Source organism: Bos indicus x Bos taurus, chromosome 24 (genome assembly GCF_003369695.1).
Source record: "Bos indicus x Bos taurus breed Angus x Brahman F1 hybrid chromosome 24, Bos_hybrid_MaternalHap_v2.0, whole genome shotgun sequence".
NCBI lineage: Eukaryota > Metazoa > Chordata > Mammalia > Artiodactyla > Bovidae > Bos > Bos indicus x Bos taurus.
This window is the reverse complement of record NC_040099.1, coordinates 3,401,814-3,420,117: the sequence shown is the minus strand read 5'-3', so window position 1 is coordinate 3,420,117 and position 18,304 is coordinate 3,401,814.

Sequence of the window (18,304 nt, the reverse complement as noted above, 5' to 3'; positions counted from 1 at the left end):
TCAATTCTTTGGAGCTCAGGCTTCTTTATGGTCCAGCTCTCACATCCATACATGACTACTGGAAAAACCATAGCCTTGACTAGACGGACCTTTGTTGGCAAAGTAATGTCTCTGCTTTTTACTATGCTATCTAGGTTGGTCATAACTTTTCTTCCAAGGAGTAAGCATCTTTTAATTTCACGGCTGCAATCACCATCTGCAGTGATTTTGGAGCCCCCCAAAATAAAGTCCGACACTGTTTCCACTGTTTCCCCATCTATTTGCCATGAAGTGATGAGACTGGATGCTGTGATCTTAGTTTTCTGAATGTTGAGCTTTAAGCCAATTTTTTCACTCTCCTCTTTCACTTTCATCAAGAGGCTCTTTAGTTCTTCACTTTCTGCCATGAGGGTGGTGTCATCTGCATATCTGAAGTTACTGATATTTCTCCTGGCAATCTTGATTCCAGCCTGTGCTTCATCCAGCCCAGTGTTTCTCATGATGTACTCTGCATATAAGTTAAATAAGCAGGATGACAATATACAGCCTTGACATACTCCTTTCCCGATTTGGAACCAGTCTGTTGTTCCATGTCCAGTTCTAACTGTTGCGTCCTGACGTGCATACAGATTTCTGGTCTGGTATTTCCATCTCTTATTGTCTGAAGGCTCAGACAGTGTGTTTCATCCATCAGTGCTCTGGGAGTTAGGATAGAATTTGGATGAAGATCAGTTGGAGATGAGGACAAAGTACCACATTTGTGATTATGTACATGTATGTCCCTTCCTCAGCTTACCTGTCAGTTCAGTTCAGTCACTCAGTTGTGTCCAACTCTTTGCGACCCCATGGACTGCAGCAAACCAGGCTTCCCTGTCCATCACCAACTCCTGGAGTTTACTCAAACTCATGTCCATTGAGTCAGTGAGGCCACCCAACCATCTCATCCTCTGTCGTCCCCTTCTCCTCCCGCCTTCAATCTTTGCCAGCATCAGGGTCTTTTCCAACGAGTCAGCTCTTAGTATCAGGTGGCCAAAGTACAACTTACCTGTACTGCTTCCCAAAAGGTGTGCTAGGAATGAAAACCATGGAGCTTGTGGTGGGCGGCTGGCCCAGGGGGAGCCTTCACCAGATAGTTTCGTGCCTGTCGTGGTTGATCCTCATTAATTATCATCTGTGACTCTAATGAAGAACCTGGTCCATGCTGGGCATTTATCTGACATGACTTACAACTACCCTTCCACAATGATTCCGTTCCTCAAAATTTGGCTTTAAAAGAACCTAGAACCTATTATACAGAATGAAGTGAGTCAGAAAGAGAAAGATAAATACCGTATTCTAACGCATATATACGGAATCTAGAAAAATGGTACTGAAGAATTCATTTACAGGGCAGCAATGGAGAAACATAGAGAACAGACTTACAACATGGGGAGAGGGGAGGAAAGAGGGAGATGTATGGAAAGAGTAACATGGAAACTTAAATTACCACATGTAAAATAGGTAGCCAATGGGAATTTGCTGTATGGCTCAGGAAACTCAAACAGGGGCTCTGTATCAAGCTAGAGGGGTGGGATGGGAAGGGAAATGGGAGGGAGGTTCAAAAGGGAGGGGATGTATGTATACCTATGGCTGATTCATGTTAAGGTTTGACAGAAAACAGCAAAATTCTGTAAAGCAATTATCCTTCAATAAAAAATAAATTAATTTAAAAAAAAAGACTTGGGGTGCTTGAAGAAGGCCTTGTCCTGATTTGCTCCCCTAATCTTCATCTATCCTCCCGGTATTTCTCCTTTCTTGGAACTAATATACAGAAGTTACTTTCTCCAGCATCAGCGTGACAGCGAACTCTGTCACGGAATGATTTGCATACGAATGAATACACTCAGACCTTGAAACAAAGCGGAGGGAGCTTAAAATATCACTTCCAGTGCCTGCTGAATATCACATGTATGTAATTAAAGACCAAACATTTCTTTCTCATATCACTGATAGAACAGAACAACACATGTAGATTCAGTTTGTTAGAAACCCCTCAAAATGGTCCTGCACCATCGTGTTCCATGTGTTCTATTCTGCTCTGAAAACTTGATATGTAATAAGTATAAAATCCCACCTGGGTTAAAAATAGAAGCTATTTCCCCAAATCAGCCAGGCCATATCCTGCCATTCAGGAAGGTTTCCCTCCTAAGCTGGTGACTCTCCACCTTCAAGGAAGAAATCTCAATGACATATTTGAGAATATAGTTTAGTGTACAATGATCTGGACCCAGACAGTTCTTGCATAAAGGAGAACAGGATTGCTTTGAAGGATCAGATTTTGGAAAATGAACTTGTGTAATTTTAAATAAGAAATGAAGTGACTACAGGTTTTGCTTCATAGTATGAATGCGATAAAAATATATCATAAAAACTGTGAAATTTTCTGGTTTCTCCAAATGCAAAGCTTACTCTGGATGTGAGTGTCATTTCAGGTATGGTATTTGATCCTTTCAGGCTGGGGCCAGACCCCTCTGTACCTTCCTGGAGCATCTTCTTAATCAAATCAGAGCATCTCAGGGCTGAAAGGGATTGTAAAAGCCATCAGTCCACCCAACTCAGTGTCTGAATCCACAGAGTGACTTGCCAAGTTTAGATAATGCAGCTGAGACTGTTTATATGTTACAAGTTGTCTAAATTAATAGTTATAAAAAGAACTAATAAGACATAAATACTTCACTCAGATCCCTCCCTTACCTAATAAACAGTGATGCTTGAGCAGTTGTAAATTCTCTCAAAAATAAATTGCATTACAAATCTGAATTTGAATGGCATGTCTGATTTATGGATACTGCTGATTTAAAGTTTTTCTATATCACTTGGTTGGGCCATCTGGCTACTTTTCAAGATTCAAAGTTTTATCATACTCTGGTCTGTGTGAGTTACTTTATTCCTGGAAAATCAAATATAACATTTTAATCAAAAAGAAAGGAAAACTGTATCATGTGATTTCTATACAAATAAAGGGGAAAAGAAAGAAAACCATATTCATCATCATAAAAGTCAATACTGAGATAAAATTGGAACTTCCTGGCATTCATGCATTTTAAGATGAAAAGAGAAGACTTTTAGAAAAGAAAAGCTTCATGAAATAAATATATTTGAGAGTTTTAAAGAAATCATGAAACCATACCAATGGTTGGGGAAAATTTAGGAACACAAATAAAAATATATTTGTTAAACTAAGATTAAGAAAGTAGAGGGTGACATTATTTACCTTTCCAGATCTTTCAAACACTGATTTTATATCAATATTTATTTGCATAAGTTCAATAATATGTTATATACCATTTTAACTTAATTTGTCTGTGCATGTTTTGTGTGAGTAAAATATGGATATTTCCAATGTTGGCAATGGATATTGCTAATGTGATTCATTTAATGACTTTGGAAGTTTGAGATTTACAAAGCAGTTTGCCACTTTAAAGTCAAATATAAATCTGTCCTTGTTGGATTCAGCTTCTTCTTTTGGAGATGGTTTTCCAAGCAGGGCTGTAGTCATTCAGAAAAAGAGGTATGAAATGTCAGAGTTGAGTGTTTGTAGCTATAGAATGAAAGGTCAGTTTTCATTCCAATCCCAAAGAAAGGCAATGCCAAAGAATGCTCAAACTACCACACAATTGCACTCATCTCACACACTAGTAAAGTAATGCTCAAAATTCTCCAAGCCAGGCTTCAGCAGTACGTGAACTGTGAAATTCCAGATGTTCAAGCTGGTTTTAGAAAAGGCAGAGGAACCAGAGATCAAATTGCCAACATCCGCTGGATCATCGAAAAAGCAAGAGGGTTCCAGAAAAACATCTATTTCTGCTTTATCAACTATGCCAAAGCCTTTGACTGTGTGGATCACAATAAACTGTGGAAAATTCTGAAAAGATGGGAATACCAGACCACCTGACCTGCCTCTTGAGAAACCTATATGCAGCTCAGGAAGCAACAGTTAGAACTAGACATGGAACAACAGACTGGTTCCAAATAGGAAAAGGAGTTCGTCAAGGCTGTATATTGTCACCCTGCTTATTTAACATGTATGCAGAGTACATCATGAGAAATGCTGGGCTGGAAGAAGCACAAGCTGGAATTAAGATTGCCAGGAGAAATATCAATCACCTCAGATATGCAGATGACACCACCTTTATGGCAGAAAGTGAAGAGGAACTAAAAAGCCTCTTAATGAAAGTGAAAGAGGAGAGTGAAAAAGTTGGCTTAAAGTCAACATTCAGAAAACGAAGATCATGGCATCCGGTCCCATCACTTCATGGGAAATAGATGGGGAAACAATGGAAACAGTGTCAGACTTTATTTTTGGGGGCTCCAAAATCACTGAAGATGGTGATTGCGGCCATGAAATTAAAAGATGTTTTCTCCTTGGAAGGAAAGTTATGAGCAACCTAGATAGCATATTCAAAAGCAGAGACATTACTTTGCCAACAAAGATCCGTCTAGTCAAGGCTATGGTTTTTCCAGTGGTCATGTATGGATGTGAGAGTTGGACTGTGAAGAAAGCTGAGTGCCGAAGAATTGATGCTTTTGAACTGTGGTGTTGGAGAAGACTCTTGAGAGTCCCTTGGACTGCAAGGAGATCCAACCAGTCCATCCTAAAGGAAATCAGTCCTGAATATTCATTGGAAGGACTGATGCTAAAGCTGAAACTCCAGTACTTTGGCCACCTCATGCAAAAAGTTGACTCATTGGAAAAGACTCTGATGCTGGGAGGGATTGGGGGCAGGAGGAGAAGGGGACAACAGAGGATGAGATGGCTGGATGGCATCACTGACTCAGTGGACGTGAGTCTGAGTGAACTCCTGGAGTTGGTGATGGACAGGGAGGATTGGCGTGCTGCGATTCAGGGGTCGCAAAGAGTCGGACACGACTGAGCTACTGAACTGAACTGAACTGAGCTATAGAATTTCATAAAATGTTGGTCTGAAGTCTTAAACTGATACTATCAGTGAACACATTTTTAACCAAATGATTTGTCTGCCCTTGGATAATCCATTCCTAAAAACTTGGCCTTGATGTTAAGTTGCTTTATAGTCAGGGAAATAGAAGAAAATGCTAACACTTATAATTCTCCATGAGAATTAAATGCAAGTCATTTTAAACCAAAACGTGTGGGAATAAAGAGCTAAAATGAAGTGAGAAGATGTTGTGTAACATTCATAAATGCCCCAGGTCTTTATCCTCACAAGTGAGTTTCTAGTAAATGGATTTACAGTCTGACCAGTTTGTAGATTTCTGGTATATCTGTCAGGAGATTTGAGAAGTGATGCTGCACTCTGTTCTTCGCCAGAAGGTCGAGGTGGTCTAGGACTCCCTTCGCATGAACCTCCAGGACTGTGAGTTGCTGCTCTGCTGTGCTCAGGACAGGCTGGTCCCGACAACTGTATGGAGGAATTTATGTGTCAATACCTCTTGAAAAGGTACTGCCAGGAGTTCTCAATTGAAAAATGACTTCCTCCCAGAAAAAGACATAACAAGAAGGTAGCGGGGTGGGGAGAAGAGGAGGGGGAGGACCAAGAGTGTAAAAATGCTGCAAGTGTGTTCATCCAGAGTGCTGACTTTGTGGAAGGTGAAGGGGTGAAGAAGAAACTTCACAGAACTGAGGTCCCAGAGTTAAACAAACATTGCAAAACCATAAGATTACAAAAGGTGTTTATTATGTGTTCTTTAAACCATGCTGCTTTGAATACACTCTGCAGGTTATCTTTGGGTATCATATTCTTTATGCGGTATAGCAGCTCTTTCTTTTCTTGTATCTGAATCATTCCATCTGGGATTTAGTTGGAGATAAGACCTTTAGGAGCAACATTCCTTTTCTTTTTCTTTGGCAGAAGCTCGAGGCATGCGGGATCTTAATTCCTGATCGGGGGTCCTACCTGCACCCCCCTGCACTAACCACTGCCCTGGTGGCTCAGATGGTAAAGAATCTTCCTACAGTGTGGAAACCTCGGTTCAATCCCTGAATCAGGAAGATCCCCTGGAGAAGGCAATGACAACCCACTCCAGTATTCTTGCCTGGAGAATCCCAGGACAGAGGAGCCTGGCAGGCTACAGTCCATGGGGTCATAAAGAGTTGGGCGTGACTGAGCGACTAACACGTACAGATACCATACCCAACAGGGACGTCCCGGGAGCAATGGTCTGTGGTTCCAAAGGTGGCCCATGGACCACAGAATCAGTGCTATCTAGGAGCCTGTTAACAACAGAGATGGGCAGGTCCACTGCAGTTCCAGGGAACCAGAGCCTATATCTCACTAGGATTCCTGGGTGATTAATAGCACAGTAATACTTGGAAGGCACCAACCTCTCCTCCCGAATCTTCCCAATCAGACTGTCTCACAGATTGACGTGAGTTTAATGGAGAAACCAAGTCATCTGACTGGAGCATATAAGACTCACAAGCCCGACTTCCAAGTCATGAGGTTGTTTTGCTTTTTATGTGGAGCTATAAAACACAATAGGATTTTTAAAGTCTATTTATATGCATAAAGCTGGCATACAAATTCACAAATCAAGACATTTGTTTTCATTATCCTTGCATGATGCCCATAAATTATCAATCCTGTCATTATAACTTTTGAAAATCTTAAAACTGAAAATCTTAAAACATAATGAACTTTTAGGGTGATTGAAACGATTATCCTAATAACTTGTAATAATTACTTTGTCTCTGGCTCTCGGATTATAGCTGATCTGTTTGTACCCATAACTGGTAAGAACATCATGCCTGTAATGTCTACACCTCAACGTTCAAATCAGAGCCTGTTCCCTCTGCTGGATTATTTCAACTCTCTTGACAATAAATCCCGGTTTCTGTGTCTGTGTCATGTAGCAATTTGTATGACTCATAAAGGTGATTTGACAGAGACCTAGCCAAGAAGATGAGCAATTCTTGTGGTGGGAATGGAGACGCTTTGTACTGAAAAGATCCCATTAGGCAATTTAAATCTTATTTAAGGAAAGAGAGAAGATACCTACTGAATTGCAGGACCACCTAAGATTCCTTAGTTACCTAGCTCGCTCTGCTCATACTCGACAGGCCAATGAATTGGAGATGAGGTGATGAGACAAGGAATACGACTTCATTCAGAAAGCCGGTTAACTGAGAAGATGGCAGAATAATAGAATAATGTCTCAAAATAACCATCTGACCTGGGTCTGGATGCCAGTTTCTTCTATAGATCAGAGATGGGGGAAGGTGAGGAAACAAAGTAAAAAAGCCATCTATCTTGCAGATATCTCTTAGGATGGCAAGCCTCAGGCAGGAGGTAAGTTAATTTCTTCCTTCCTGCCAGATACAGGTGGACAGGGCTCTGAACAAAGGTAGTTTAGTTTAACAGTCAGGCAGAGAGGCAGGATTCTCTGAGGCAGACCACTCTGTTTGATGACAATAACAACAGTAACGGAAAGCAAGTCAAAGAAATTCCAACCGGGGGTCAGAACTGACTTTTCCCTGGAGAAGGGGTGACAGAGATGATTGGATGGCATCACTGATGAAATGAACAGGAATTTGAGTAAACCCCAGGAGACGGTGGAGGACAGGGAGGCCTGGTGTGCTGCGGTTCATGGGGTTGCAGGGAGTCGGACATGACTTAGCAACTGAACAACTGCAACACTGCTGATGGATGACTTGGAAGAAAGGATGAACTGAGTTGCAAGATCAGAAATTCAAAGCTGTGAGAACCCGGCTAGTTACATAAAATGTCTGCAGGTTCCCAGGAGCCCCGCCTCCCCCAGAGACAGACGCTAATGGGAGCTGCATGGTTCCCGTGATGGTCAATCTTTCCAGTGGCCAAGTTTTTGTTCTCTAAGATAGTTTAGACCTAAGTCTAAATTAACTTTTTAAAAGGTGATCCAATTAAGAACTGTAAACGACTTCTATATTTATCTTTCTTTTGGACAAATTTCATCAATAGAGTACCAAAATAATTGGATGATAATTTCTTGCAGAAGTGGAGAAAGAGTAATTGGGCCTGAATTTTTTTTTTTTTCCCCTGCTGCTTAACAGAGTGACCCTTTTAGGCAGCGAAGGTTATAGGATCGGAGGGAAAAAAGGTGAAGTAGGTTTAATTATCTTCTTACTTCTTTCTCAGTGTTGAGCACATAGCTGGCATTCAATAATTACTTATTAACTGGATTACACCTTTTAGCCTAATTCCTGCTGTTGTTAAACAGCCATGAGAACTCCCTGGGGGAAGATGATACCACCCAGCGCCTGACTGTGAATGATGTTCTCCTTCTTAAGCCCAAATGCTGGTGTAGGGTTGTGGGGAAAAGGGGCCAATTGTTGCAGTCTCTAAACTACATTTTTTTCTCATCTGTTAAAAGGGCTGACACTTATACTTAAGTTGGCTAAGTGTTAGTCACTCAGTCATGTCCGATTCTTTGGGACCCCGTGGACTGTAGCCCTCCAAGCTCCTCTGTCCATGGGACTCTCCAGGCAAGAATACTGGAGTGGGTTGCCATTCCCTTTTCCAAGGGCTCTTTCCCTACCCAGGGATCAAACCCAGGCCTCCTACATTGCTGGTGGATTCTTTATCCATCTGTGCCACCAGGGAAGTTCATATCACCTATATCACAGGGTAGGTTTACTGATTAAAAACTGTATATAAAAATGCTTAATACTCTGCCCAGGAGGTAGTAAAAGTCAACATACAGCTATCACTTCATTATTGCACAACTTGGCAAAAGAAAACAGTCTCTGTCTTTCCCTTTGTAGCCCTTGAGGTGGTGGGAGGCATGAGGAGGGGTGAGGTTGAGAAACCACTTTGGGGAGAGTGTCTGCATCATCGCCCTGGGGGTGGGGACCCACCTTGAACCAGCAGGGAAACCGTGTGGATGTGTGACTGCTCTTGCATGACCCTAGAGGCCTCGCCACGCACCACCTTCCAATGAAGAGGGCTTTCCACAGTCAAGTCCTGTCATCCTGTTGATCCAATGAAGAGTCAGTGGTGTCCTCGAAAGGCTGCTGGGCATTCAGAACTCTCAGGAATGGACCAGTAAAGCTGCTTACAATTCAGTCCCCTCCTTTGGCATAGCCAAAAGAAATCTACTACATCCTCAAGTCCTTCAATTTTCTCAACTGGCTAAAAGTAAGATATTCTTTTCAAAGGGAATAATTGGATGGATTTTCTTTTTCTTTAAAGCACACTTTCAGGGAGAAAGGCAAAGGAAAGAGAACATGTTTACCCCTGTTGGGAGCCCATAGGACCTTTGTGCCACCACCTTGTAGAGCAGAAGTCATCTATCAACTCATGCCAATGTCATCCGGTGTGCAGGCCTGCTCTCTGGCTTATTTCAGAAGCTGGTTGGCGAGGCACAATTATCTGTGGCTTAAACTTCGGGGATTATAAGTGGGACTCATAGAAGGGTCTTCGGTGTATCAGGAAATTTTATGTACCACCCCATCATCACGCTGTTTCAAATTGTGAGAAAACTTCAGCTCAGTGTTTGCTAACTGTATTTGGGAAAGAATGTCTATGTTCTCGTGGAGCTTGTGGAATGAAAACAGAGCTGCCTGAGATGACGAGGTTGACATCCGTCTGTTAGTATGCGTCCCCATCGACATATGAATCTTACAGAGTCGTCTGCTAACATTCCAGCAAAATCATTACAGTTCTTTCTAGGTTGTCTTTTTCCTCTTATATTTCAAGATGGAAGTTTTCCATACTAATGCTGCAAAGTGGGTATTATGTTGAGTCATGCTAATCGGTTGCATGGATGCTGTCATATCACATCGTTCAGCAATGACACTGGAGACACAGTCTCGGGTCTTCTGCTGTCTTTCAAACGGCCCGGTGCTGCCAGCGCCTCACATCCGGGGACCCTCCTCTGCCGCGGGATGACGTCTGTCTGGAGAGGTCGCTAGGAATCGTGGGAAGGGAGGCGGAGAGAGCTATGTCTGTGTTGCTGCGTGTCCTCTTAAAGAGGAAACTGTATAAAAGGGCTGAGGCATTTTGCGCACGAGCGTATGTGAATTTATAGCGGCTTCATCGCCAAGTATTATTTTCATGGCAGCACTTCGGTAAATGGTGTGTCAGGCCCTCCTTGAGGAGCTTCTGGTTTTAGGATTTTACCACTAGCTCATAAACCAGGAAACACTCCTGTTAAAGCGAAGGCTTCCAGAAGCAGTTTTCAAAGATAAGTTTATTTGAAAAGGGAGACTTGAGTTTGGCGGTTTTCAATGCTGCTTTTGCAAAAGGGCTGCGTTCCCACCATTCCCACCCCTGCCCTGAACAACTGTAGCCACTTTATAGGGAGCTAGGCAATTGTTGGGCAGAAGTGGTCTTCCCAGTAGTAAAGACACTGATGACGGCTGGTGTGCAGGAAGGGGGTGAGCAGCGAGGCGGGTCGTTACAGCCCTCCTGACGGTGAGCAAACTGGCTTCACGGTCAGCATCTCCATGAAACGCACAGTGTCCCAGCGTTCCTGGGTCCCCTTTGCACTTTGCCATCCCACCAACTCGGCAGGGCATTCTGCCCCTACTTGCTCTGCCTGTGTGCCCCCCACCTGGGATCTCTTTGGGGTTATTGGTTATCTCGTGTAATAGAGTCATGCAAAAGAAGATTAATGATGGCTAAGAATGCACGACCACTTCGAGATTTCAGGAATCTTCTGACTACTTGCTGATATCCTTCACACTGTAATGAGCTCTCTCCCTTCTCCTGGATCATGTGGGTATCTGATAACTGAATCTTCCCTGTCTGCCAAAGGGAACTTGATCACCCCAATAACTATAGAATACACACTGTGCCCCATCTTATAGCAGGAATGGAGAATCCAGGCAGAAAGAACAACTCTTGTGTCCCAGGAGCTCACATCCACAAGGTTGCTACATCTTATTGTGATTATTGGTTAATGTGTGTGTATTGTGCTAAGTCTTAAGTTCGGTTGTATTTATCTCCATGTTGCAGGAGCCTCTGTCCAGAGTTTTTGGCATGTAGTTCAGTAGCTCAGTCAAGTCCAACTCTTTGCAACCCCATGGACTGCATCACACCAGGCTTCTTTGTCCATCGCCAATTCCCGAAGCTTGCTCAAACTCATGTCCATTGAGTCAGTGATGCCATCCAACCATCTCATCCTCTGTTGTCCCCTTCTCTTCCTGGCTTCAATCTTTCCCAGCATCAGGGTCTTTTCCAATGAATTAGGGAATCTTCCTGACCCAGGCATGTAGATACTTAATATGAATTAAAGAGAAATAATTAGTCATGGAAAGAAGCCTGTGATAAGTGCAAAACTTATGTGGTTGTGTTTCTTGCATCTGAAAAATATGCATTAGTATCTAAGAGGTAGGGCTTTATAATAATGGCTGAATAGATACCAAAATGGTGCTGGAATGCTGGAGAAGACTCTTGAGAGTCTGACTGTAAGGAGACAGAACCAGTCAATCCTAAAGGAAATTAACCCTGAATATTTATTGGAAGGACTGATGCTGAAGCTGAGGCTCCAATACGTTGGCCACCTAATGTGAAGATCCGACTTAGGAAAGATTGAAGGTGGGAGGGGAAGGAGCAACCGAGGATGAGATGGTTGGATGGCATCACCGACTCGGTGGACATGAATGAACCTGGCAAGCTCCGGGAGATGATGTAGATAGTGGAGGAGCCTGGCATGCTGCAGTCCTTGGGTCACAGAGTCAGACACAACGTAGCAGCTGAACAACAAAGTTACCAAAGGGCAAATCCCTTTGATTTCATGGGAAACTCAGGTTCCTGGTAATAATCACTAAGAAGGAGCTCTCCTGTTTTCCATTTTAAGATTTAAAAGTCACTGTCACACAAAATCTGTTCCAGTAATGCTTTGGTCTTCCTGTGTGTTGTGAAGTGTCCCTTCAACACCTGAATTTCAGTCCATCGCATCTCACCTAAAGCAAGTGGAGACAATGGTCTGCCCCTCACTCTCTCCTGGGCTGTCTTTGTGGTCACCCTATTAGTTTAGCAGGAGAGGTTGTACATGAAGCCACAGGGACCTTGGGGGCCTGGGAGCGGAGGCTGCCCAGACCACGAACCCACGACCTCCGGCATAGCAGAAGCTGCAGTAAACCCGGGGATCTCCACCTTCCGCCTGTGGACGGGAGGACAGCACCGGACCATTCCTCTGACCCCTGTTGGCTCAAAAAGTGAACAGACTTTAATCAAAGAGTGCATTGGCCATATAGTAGCAGTGGCTTTGCCTGCCAAAAAAGAAAATAATAGTAACTGCCATGTCATTGCTGGTGATCCATGAGGTAAAAACGGGATGAACAGTGAGGGGTCTTCTCCACTCCCCTCCACCCCGCTTCCCCCGTGTGTTCACCCCTCCAGTGTTTGGACTGGAGCTAGAATAATCGCCACGTGATATACCAACTAGAAATTAAACACACAGCTTTTCTTTGACATTCGTGATTTGTTTTCCTAAGGAGCGCATATATGTGTGGTTTGTAGGGCTCACAGAGGGGGAGATGAAGGGGAAGGTCTGATATTTACGTCACAAATGGTGTTATTCAGAGACCAGGAAAGAAATCCGATGTTTGCTGCCGCTAAAATGACAGTATTTATTATGTACTCACAAAAGGGTGAAAAAAGCGACTGTTGATTATTTTGACATTAAATTGCTTGCAATACATGAGGGATTAATTATGACATGGCACGCTTCATCCAGCCACCTGAATAAGCTGGGGTTTTCAAGCAGGGTCCGTATTCACATCATTTGTCACGCAGGGAGAATACGGATGTCTGTGTGCTCCATTCTGGACCCGGTTTGCTCAGGAGCCCAGTGGCCTGGCTGAATGCGGAAATTTCTCAGTCAGATCGAACAAAAGTCTGTCGCTGGTCTTTCTGGAGAATCCTTTCGTATGGAGCCAGCATTTCCAAACTCTAGGCAGGCTTTTCCTGACTTGACCTTGACTGACAGTCCAGAGGAGAGAAGGCTCACTTCATCATTTGGGAGGAAGGTGATGAGGGCTCCTGGTCAAGGGGTCAGCCTCCCCGGACACACGTTAGGACACAGAACACAACACACCCTTGGTCCCTGATTGATGAGACTGGGGGGTAGAGGAGCTGACGCCTGGCGCGAGCACCCCCAGGAGAGGAGCTGGGAGACAGAGGGCCCTGGGTCAGAGCAGGGGGCCGCTGAACACAGCACCCAGGCTGCCCGTGTGCCGCTGGTGACCAGAACCACTCGAGATTTAACAGGCACGGCGACGTCCTAGCCCCTGGGCACTGAATGCAGCTCTTAGCCCCAGTTCCGGATATCACACACAGTTCCACGCACGAACATAGGGCAACCACAAAGACTTGGCACATCCTTTTGAGTGTAAAGAGCCAGAACCCCCAAACCATCGCAGAAAGAGGAGAGACCCGCCACAGGCTACAGTGCAAACACGCTGATGTTCTCTTTTCCTGTCGGCTCCTCCTGCAGGAATGAAGACACCCCCCAAAGCTAAGGGCCCGGGGACCACAGCCGCACACGTAGTGGAAAGAGGAGAAAAGGGACGCGTGGTCTCCAGACTCACCCTGCTGGGATGGAGACCCGGTGATTTCTGACCACAGGCTCCGGGGTCACTCTAGGTCAAGACCTGCTGGCCATCCCCTTAGTCAACAGAAAGAGCCTCGTTATCAAAAACAAAACCCCAAACTGTCTAATGCCTGAACTGCTGACTGTGGAGGATCCACGCGATGAGGGGCTCAGCTTGTAGCTGTGGTTTGAAATATGTCTTTACAGCTTTTTGAGCACTTTATGCTTAAAAAATGCTTTCCCATCTTTTCGAGTAGTTTTTCTCCGTGACAATTCAGCAAGGTCACCTGGGATTGCCTCTGAGGGATAGATGACCACACCAGGGGGAAGGTCACAGGATGGGCAGGTGGGGAGCTGGGGGGACGGCTGTACGGTGCTGGTGACCCCAAAAGTGTGGGGCCCGGTGAGCCCGCGGCTCTTCTGGAGAGGGCTCAGGGCGGGGGCTGGGAGAGGCTCTCCGTTGTCGACTCCGCGTTCCTTTCCGGAACAGAGTGGGAAGCATCCCGATGAGTCAGGTTATTGTGTCTTCTGGTCTCAGAAGCCATGGGGTGAGGGAAGGGAGCTGGAAAGACACACAGGGACAGCTCAGAGCGGGGCTTATAGCCGCAGGATCTGAGGAGTCACAGGATTCTGCCGAAGGCAAAGTCCTTTGTAACAAAGGGCCGGAGCCTCAAAGTAGCACCGGGGGCGTCCCTCGGTCTGTTCTTCTCACCCGTGGGAACTTCACGTTTCATGGAAAACGCACCGACTGTGAATGTGTGATGTCATTTATTTCGCAAGAAAGATGATCTTTTGTGGCTGAACTCTCACTGCTTGGAGAGAAATACTAGACTATCTTACCCTGGGATCCAAAATAACAGTGGTCCTCGAAGGAATTTCCCTCCCCTGATTCTGTTCATTGGTGCTATTTCTACATCTCACATAAAAGAAAAATCCAATAGCGTTGAAGTTAAATAATACATTTTTTCCCTCCCAGAACCAATAAATCTGTTTAAAGATGCATTGCTACTTTTCTTGAAGGATAATTTAGCCTATGTATCAAAAAAGGAAAATCAATAGTTTTTTCTATTACAAATAATTGCCTGCTTGACTCTTTTCCACTTTTTCTTTTTTATTTATTTTGGCTTCAAAATATTTTTACTGAGAATGTCTCCTGCTTTAAGTCTAGACCAGCATGGTTTTCTATGAGACTGTCTTCAGTGGATCAGACCTTGCCCCCATCTGGATTCGCTGAAGTTCCCGCAGGTCATATCAGGGGAAAGGCCAGCAGTCCCGGGGCTCAGGGGAGGGGCTGTGAGTTTAATGGTACATGAGCAGAGTCTGCTCTGGGGGAGACCCACATAGCCCCATGGGCACACGGAACAAGGACTCCACCCACCTGGCTGATTACCTGTGTCCCCACGAGCCTGAGTAAGAGTAATCCTCTGTACTCAGGTTTGAAACTGTTAATTAGAAAATTGCTGCTTGTGTAAACTTTGGCCTGGCCGACACAATCCAGGGTCCCTCTTTAAGTAATTAGACCTGACCAGATGTTATCTGAGGGCATCTTGTTTGAAATAACAGCACCCGAAAGGGTTTCTGGTTTGCCATACCCACCAAGGTTCTTTATTTTCGGAAGAAAGGGGTAAGCTGAGGAGAGCCAACAGCACACAGGTCAAATGATAGAGAGGTTTATTCACTGTTCAGCCACAGCAACAATGCCTAAGTATCCCTCCAGCCAGGCACTGGAGGGAGGAGAGAAACGCAGACACAGCTGCGATGCTCAGGTGAGGGTGCGCGTCCAGAGGAGTCTGCGGCCAGGTCTACTGGGGGCGGACGAAAGAGGAGGTGACCGCTGAGCTGAACCTCACAAGGCAAAGGTATTCCAAACTAACTAGAAAAGAATTAATATTAACAATCCATAAGCTTTCCTTTCAGTGAGCAAATGAACTAGAAGAGTTTACAAGAAAAGTGAGATGAGAAAGGGCAGGTTCTTCATAAAGGGCGATACACTCAGGGCAAATGCAAAGACAGTAACACAATTGGCCTCAAATTAAAATGCAAACGTTTCGCTTGGGGTTTGGCTATGATTTAGCAAGAATAGGGGAACTCGGATCCTCCCCCACTCTCTGTAGAAGGTGTTGATTCAACCATCTTTTGAAAATAATTCAGCAATATGCTTCAAGAGCCTCTAAATGTATGTGCGTGTCACTTGATGTTCTGCTTTGAATCGATGTTGATCCTTTATAAGTAAAGAACACGATTGAGAGCTGGTAGCCCAAGAAGCTCTCGTTGCATAGGATGAGAAAATCTAACCAAACCCCTGCTCTGAACACCAGTGAGGATATGGTACGAACCTTTTGGTGGGTCCAGAAAGTGGGATAAGATTCCACTTAAAAATCTTTTTAATGGGGGAAGAGGCTCCCGATTTAACAATAAAGAAAAACAACAGAATAGAAAAGTGTGATCCTAGTTTTATTTTTTTAAGTGCATATAGGATGCTGGGAAAGACTGAGGGCAAGAGAAGAAGTGGGGGACAGAGGATGAGATGTCTGGATGGCATCACTGACTCAGTGGACATGAGTTTGAACAAACTCTGGGAAAGACTGAAGGATAGGGAAGGCTGGCGAGCAGCAGTCCATGGGGTTGAAAAGAGTTGGACAGGACTTAGGGACTGAACAACAGCAATGAACGAAATGCACATATGAATTACAATCACGTATTATTTTCAAGTTGCATGGTTACATGTGATTCCTATTTCCCTCTGTATGCTTGGCTAGATCTTCCAAAAGTCCTATGACAAATGCGTATTATTTTATATTTAGAAAAAGGAAAACAATAAATGGAAAACAATTCTTTAATATTTTCTAAAAGAAATAACAGTGAAGATAGCTGATGGAGGAGTGCTTTCCAAGTCGCTTGGCTTTGTGAAGATGGATCCAAACCAAGACCACAGGGCAGAGGGAGGGTTTCACAGAATGGCTGGGAGTCCCAGGCTCAGGAGCCTCAGGTGAACAGGCTGTGTGCACGCATGCTAGGTCTCTTCAGTGTGTCCAGCTCTGCAACCCTTCAGACTGTAGCCCACCAGGCTCCTCTGTCCATGGGACCCTCCAGGCAAGAATAGTGGAGTGGGCTGCCATTTCTTCCTCCAGGGATCTTCCCAACCCAGGGATTGAACTCGCATCTCTTATGTCTGGACTGGGAACAACAGACTGGTTCCAAATAGGAAAAGGAGTATGTCATGGCTGTATACTGCAACCCTGCTTATTTAACTTATACGCAGAGTACAACGTGAGAAACGCTGGGCTGGAAGAAGCACAAGCTGGAATCAAGATTGCCGGGAGAAATATCAATAACCTCAGATATGCAGATGACACCATCTTCATGGCAGAAAGTGAAGAATAACTAAAGAGCCTCTTGATGAAAGTGAAAGAGCAGAGTAAAAAAGTTGGCTTAAAGCTCAACATTCAGAAAACTAATGTTTGGGACCAGGCATCTGGTCACATCACTTCATGGCAAATAGATGGGGAAACAGTGGAAATAGTGACAGACTTTATTTTGGGGGGCTCCAAAATCACTGCAGATGGTGACTGCAGCCATGAAATTAAAAGACGCTTACTCCTTGGAAGCAAAGTTATGACCAACCTAGACAGCATATTAAAAAGCAGAGACATTACTTTGCCAACAAAGGTCAAGGCTATGGTTTTTCCAGTAGTCATGTATGGATGTGAGAGTTGGACTATAAAGAAAGCTGAGCGCTGAAGAGTTGATGCTTTTGAACTGTGGTGTTGGAGAAGACTCTTGAGAGTCCCTTGGACTGCAAGGAGATCCAACCAGTCCATTCTAAGGGAGATCAGTCCTGGGTGTTCATTGGAAGGACTGATGTTGAAGCTGAAGCTCCAATACTTTGGCCACCTGATAACAAAGAGCTGACTCATTGGAAAAGATCATGATGCTGGGAAAGATTGAAGGCAGGAGGAGAAGGGGACGACAGAGAATGAGATGGTTGGATGGCATGAGTTTGGGTGGACTCCAGGAGTTGGTGATAAACAGGGAGGCCTGGCGTGCTGCAGTTCATGGGGTCGAAAAGAGTTGGACATGACTGAGCGACTGAACTGAACTGAACTCTTATGTCTCCTGTGTTGGCAATTGGATTCTTTACCACTAGTGCCACCTGGGAAGCCCCACTTAGGAAAAAAAAAATTAAGAATCTCAGAACTAATTCACGGGGTAACATCTAAGATGGATAGAAAGGATTTAGAATCTGGAGCACAGTGAAAGTTTAGCCTAAACAGGGGAAAAGGCCGTTCTTCCTCTGAGAGAACAAAGGAAACAGACGTTTGCTGTCTGTTGAGAGAACTCAGGGCTGATTTGCTTAGTTGTTTGTGGAGAAGTGTCCCACTGTATATGCATGCCACATCTTTACTCCATCCTCTGTCGACGGCCCTTAGGTTGCTCCCAGGCCTTGTCTCTTGTGCTGATGGTTCTTTTCTGCCGGAAGAATGCAGGCGCGGCAGGGAGCTGTAAGCGGACATGGTCTGCCCGCAGACCTTCCTGCCCTGGTTAAGAGTGAGCCACACACTCACACAGCCCTCGATGCCCTCCTTCCTCAGAGTTCCCTGGTGGTGCTGGGGGCTCAGGTCTGGTTTGGGCAGCCCCCGGGCAAGGACGGTGCACCAGGTGTCATGACTGCAGAGAAGGAAACTCCCGCAAGGCTGTGCCAACACGTTCAGGATGAAACTGGGGAGACGGGCTGCATGTGTCCCTCGCATCACAACCCAATCCACCCTGTCCTCTCTTCCAGGACCACAGT